Raw genomic sequence first — 6,176 nt, forward strand, 5'->3', positions numbered from 1 at the left:
AAATTAAAATATTTATGATTTATTTTATGTATATAGATTTAGGATCAAGTTCAATCGAATCAAGTCGAATCGAATCAATTGAGAAAAAAATTTGAATTAATCGAGTTGACAAGTTATATTTTATCATTTTAACTCAATTTAAAATTTTTTTAAAATAAAATCGAGTAAAATGAAATTCAAGTCGAGTCCAAGTTAAATTAAGAAATTAAATATATCAAATTAAAATATTGTTGTATAACTAATTACATGTTAAAAACATATATTTTTGAAAACTTTTTCAAAGTAAAAAAAAAAGAAAAAGATACTTTAGTATAATAAACTTAAATCATTATTTAACTTATTTAGGTCCTAAAATTATTATTTTAGAAATTTTTTAAAATTTTAACTTTCTTTACATATCTTTTAGAAAATTTTTTAACATTTTTTATAATTTTTTAAAAAATAAAATTTGAAATTTTTATAAATATTTTGAATTTTAAAATTTATTTTTAATTTTTAAAAATTATTTTAATTTTCTTGTAATTTTTGTTGAGAAAGAGATCAATTTGCTCATTTTTAAAATTAGCAGGGACCAAAGGAGTGTTTACACCAATCTATTATTCAAATTATTCAAGTTATCCGGATTGTAAAATTCAACTTGACTCGAACTCAAATTACTTATTTGAGTTGACTCAAATAACTCGATTCAATTAACTCAAAATTTGAATTTTTTTTATTTTTTTCGAATTGAATTGAGTTTTGGTGCACCCCAGTATACATTAATAAAATTATAATTAAATTATTTATAAAATTGGAATTATAAATTTTTACTTATTAATTTGGGTTTGGGTTTTATTTTTTATATTTGGGATGGGTTTTTAGTTTATTTAAAAAAATATTTGAATTATAAAACTATGTTTTAATGTTTAAAACAATTAGTTTATTTAATTATTTCGATTTAAATGATCGAAATTGAAATAACCATTCAAACCCACATAAGTAACTAAATAAACATAAATATTTACTATAATTAAAAATATTTAGTTATGTATCTTGTAAATTTGATCAACTATAATTTTCAAAGTAATTGTGGAGCTTATGTAAACTTATATTCTACCACGTTTGGTTCGCTGTAATGGAATAGAGCTGTAATGAAATAGAAACGTAATGGAATAGAGGCGTAATAGGTAATCCTTTTGTTTGGTTGAATGAAATGGAATAAAGGCGTAATAGTATTCTTGTGTTTGGTTGAATGGAATGATGTTGTAATAGCATAAGGAAAAAAACTAAAATGACTAGAATACCCTTAGCAGAATTTTTTTTAGTTAGATGATTATTGTTATTGTTATTAAATTTTAATAAGATTTTTAATATAAATAATAAATAATTTAATCATATATAATAAATAATTATTATTAAATATAATTTAATAAAAATATATAATTTAATAAAATTCTTAATATTAAATATTCTTATATGAATTTACTAAAATCATAATATATAATACTATAAAATATAATTTAAAATAATTATTATTAAATATAATTTAATAAAAATATATAATTTGATAAAATTCTTAGTATTAAATATTCTTATATGAATTTACTAAAATCATAATATATAATACTATAAAATATAATTTAAAATAATTATTATTAAATATAATTTATAATCTACTTTATTATTTTTAAACTGCAATACATATCTCGTGTATCATTGTATTAAAATTATCTTTGCAACTTAAAATTCATTTCTTTATATGGATATCTGTTTCATTAATTTTATAAACAATTTATATTAATTACTTTAAAAAATATTTAAAATTTATATCTCGTGTATCATTGTATTAAATTATTTAAATCTCATGTAACTTAACCATCTTTTACTTTGCACTATCATCTCTAAGAAGAACAATTTAACATTTAACCGTATTTTTTGGCAACAATGTTACAAATTTAACATTAACAAACCACATTTTTCTTTAAACAATTTTTAAAAGCACTTTCAATCATAATAACATTGAATAATTAGTACTTAAGCTCGATTTGAACTCAACTTGAGACACCCAAAAACTTCATTTAAATTTCTTAAAATGCTAAAATATTAAAAAAAAATTCACTATACAAGTAATTTATCCAGCATTTTAGTTAATTTTAATTAGGATTATTATTTGGTACCACAACCAAAATTTTAAAATCAACATGTGTCTCGTTATTTATTTTTATTTTTAAATGAAAATTAAGAATAAAGTGATAGTTTCTCAACTTCAATGTGGATTTGAAAATTTTTTACCACTAATATATTGAATAATTGTTTTTTAATCAAGTTGTTTAGTTGATTATATCTAATGATCCAATTTTTATTCTATAGGCTTAGACTGCCTCATTAGACAGTCCCATTTGACAAAGGTATCAAAAAACCTATGTCATACAATTGTGACGAAAATGGATATGTCAAATACTTTTTTAAGGTTTTCCATTTCCTTGGAGAGTCAAATACAATTCTATATTACAGTATTCTAGGCAAATACAATTTTCCTTTTGATGAGCTGAACTATCAATCACAATGATTTGTAACAAAAGCACATGAATTTGAATGTTAGCAACAAAATTTTCGAGATCCATTTTCCACACACCAATGAAGTCAATGGTTACTCTATGTTCATAGAATCAAGCTGTACAACCCAGTACTTAACAGTAGTCCTTGGTTACAGAACAACTATTAACATTCAAGATTAAGAAAGAACACTTCAAATCAACCAAACTATTTAAATATTCTTAATGATAAAATGCAGTGCCCTGACTAAGCCTTTTGTCAAATGATATTACCTTGCTACCAAGACATAGCTAAATCTAATTGACTTTAAAAGAAGCAATGCAGCTTGTGATGGAACAAGCAAAAAAATTGTTATTAATACCTGAACTAGACGTTTACCAGCTAATGCCTGAGTAGTGATCCTCTCCTCAAGTAATGCCTGCATATAGACATTGGTCCGAATTTAGAAAATCATACAAGATAGAGAAAAGAGATATTATGAGGGAGCAGGCGAAATACAGTCCTAGTTAAAGAAAGCCACCTTCATACTATCAGGAATAACTCTAGACTAACCTGATTACATCTTTTTGGAAACAAAAGATGTGGCAGTATCTTAGGTTTGTCTAATGGCCTAATATAACAGAAGTAGTCCCATCTGTTTATAAATTCACATTTAGAATAGCCTATCCACCAAATGAAAATTCTTATTAATCTCCACAGTTCACTAAATAAACCATCTTCACTCTTGAGAATTCAAAATACTTAACAAGGACTTTCCTCTTTGTAATAATAAAGTTTCTAACAGTATAGGCTCTGTCAGAAAAGAAAGATTAGAATGGGAAGCAGAACCATCACCAACATTGGATCTTTGCTAAATGTGAATATGAATAGGTGTCTCCTCCATTTGCTCAAATTTTAGCAATTTGAGATAGATTTATTTATTAAAACAAATTTAACTCACCTACAAGCTTCATGTGCTTTACTAGTTAAAGCTGTAGGCATAAAAGTAGAATAAGAAAGCACCCATACCTTGTGATCAAATTCAGACATCTTTAGAACTATGGGTATTACTAGTTACAGGTACCATTACTTAATAAAAATTAAGTTCAATTAATTGCTTAAATGTATAGCCCCTGAAATAAGAAGAATATAGAAGGCTTGTATGTGAATACATGGCAATATGACAGCACAAAAAATGAAAAAGGTTTGGCTCTTCAACAAAAGCAACATGTACAACTCACAGGATTTAAGTGGATCATTGTACATGTTACGATATGCTGGTTTTGATACCCTATCTTGATACGTGCAACAAATGGACACTTAAATATAAAAAAATGATACCCTATCTTGATACATACAACACATGGACACTTAATATAAACAAATGATTTATAGCTACTTGTGCTTCATCTGGAGGTATTTTTATCATATACTGGTTCTGTAATCTTACTTTTACCTCATCTATACATAAGAAATTTAGGGATTCAATAAAATTAAGACATTCAGAGGCTGGAAGGATGTAATCAAGAACAATGGAATTTTGAACAATGGAAGCTCTTCCAATGACATGTCAATTTTGGACAACACTTTACACTTAAACAAAGAGACCATTGTGAGTAGAGGTCCTCCGAACCGATAGCCGATTGGATCCTTTGCTGTCTATTCTGAAAAGAGATACTCTAAAGTTACCCCCCATAACTCAGTGTGAAGATGATTGAGTAGCCGTACACTAACAGCTATAGGAGGCTACTATGGGTGGTGGGGGCCAATCCCAAGGGGAAGAAGGGCTAAGACATTATAACTAATGAAACAAAGAAAAACATGGATGATGGAGGATCTAACCACCTTCGGCCCTATTTGTCAAGAATCGATAGATCCTTTGCTATCTGTTCTGAAAAGAGATACTCTAAAGTTACCCCCCAAAACTCAGTGTGAAGATGATTGAGTAGCCGTTCACTAACAGCTATAAGAGGCTACTATAGGTGGTGGGAGCCAATCCCAAGGGGAAGAAGGGCCGAGACATTATAACTAATGAAACAAAGAAAAACATGGATGATGGAGGATCTAACCACCTTCGGCCCTATTTGTCAAGAATCGACAATGCTGGAAAGATTAGACCATGCACCCTAGGCCTACCACCATTTCATTTACTTGTCTTTGCCATAACTCTAAAGTATTTGAGCAAGTTACTGTTTGTGTAGAAAAGTGAAAAGAAACTCAAGGGAAGGATGATGTGTTTGATACCAGAAATGGTGATGCATTCATGTTATAGAAGACAAAAGTCAAATCCAACAAGTCCCATCAACGGTTACAAATCTTGCCAGTTGCCAACAAAAAACAGATCGACAGGGGCCAGCATATTCAATACACAACATGGTGAAGGATTCACAGTCCCCCTCCACCAATCAGAGCTATCAACACACAATACCCTTCATTTCAGTTTCTGTTTGTGCAAAACTAAGCATTTTCATTAAAATCAATCAAGAAACCAATGCAATTGGTAAAAGCAAACACTGTTTTTTACAAGTTTCAAACAAAAAGGAATTCAAAACATACCCAGAAAGGATAGAGATCAAGGAAATCTTGAGACCTAATCATGAACCAAACAAGAAAGTCAAAACAACAACAATTTGCAAGGTTTGAAGTTAAAGAAACACCCCCACTTACAGCCAACCTTGTTAGAATTTTGAGATCAAAAACAAAATAAGTGAATAAAATATATATATATAAAGAAGATGAGGAAGACTACTCACTTCTCTGATGAAGCTGGTATTTCTGAATCTCTTGAAGCCCTAGTTCCTGCTCGAAAGCGATGAACTTGTGTGGCCGGTCCTCCAATTTTTTTTTGCAGTTACCTTCAGGAACAAAAGAAGGAAGGAAAATGTAAGGGGCGGTTCTGTTTGATGTTGGGAGGGAGAGGGTGGAGGTGCCTTTCGGGTTGGGAGGGTAAAACAGGGCAGATGAAATCGGGAGAACCAAAACGGAAGCAAAACTGAACTTTCCTTCGGTAATAGAAAGCAGCAGATTTTAAGAATAGGGGCGTAATGTAATAAGCCAGTAATAGGACATTACACCCAACCAAACGATGGAATAGGTGGGGTCCACGAAATAGGGTTGTAATGAAATAGGTGGAGTGATTTTACTCTGAATGATTTTAACCAAGTAACTAGAAGTGACAAGTTCCAATTAGGAAAACATTATACAACTTTTTTATTTTTAGTTGTATTTAGATGTTCTTTATAGTTTTGGTTTGCTTTAGTTTTAAGAATATTATTTTCATTTCGTTGTTATTAATTTAATAAATTTAATGAATATTTAAAATTAATAAATTAGAAAATATAAGGCTATATGGACTCAGTAAAACAAATCGAATTGATTATTATCAAAATGATTTGGCCTATTTCAAAGACCCAACATGTAATTTTTTTTATTTTTTATTTTTTTGCATCGGACTCTTTTATTAATTGATAGAAATATTAGTTAACCTACCGTATATATGATTAAGAGAAAAAAAAGGAAGAAGACGGTGATGGTAGTAAAAAACTGTTCCTTTGAAATTACAAATAAAACAACTTATGATATATATTATACGATGAAAAAGTATTTATCAAAATATGATATATATATTATTTACCTCCTATTCAACTCATCCACTTCTAATA

General features: G+C 28.5%; 1 long non-coding RNA gene across 1 annotated transcript; it reads right to left on the reverse strand.

The window, feature by feature from the left end:
• Positions 1 to 2,617: 2,617 nt before the first annotated feature.
• LOC107922643 (uncharacterized) lies at positions 2,618 to 5,593 on the reverse strand. Its single transcript, XR_001691390.2, has 3 exons — positions 5,268 to 5,593; positions 5,071 to 5,104; positions 2,618 to 2,953 (listed from the first exon to the last, which is right to left on the reverse strand). It is a non-coding gene; the product is annotated as an uncharacterized lncRNA (long non-coding RNA).
• Between the last annotated feature and the right edge of the window lie 583 nt (positions 5,594 to 6,176).

This window comes from Gossypium hirsutum, chromosome D01, assembly GCF_007990345.1.
Source record: "Gossypium hirsutum isolate 1008001.06 chromosome D01, Gossypium_hirsutum_v2.1, whole genome shotgun sequence".
NCBI lineage: Eukaryota > Viridiplantae > Streptophyta > Magnoliopsida > Malvales > Malvaceae > Gossypium > Gossypium hirsutum.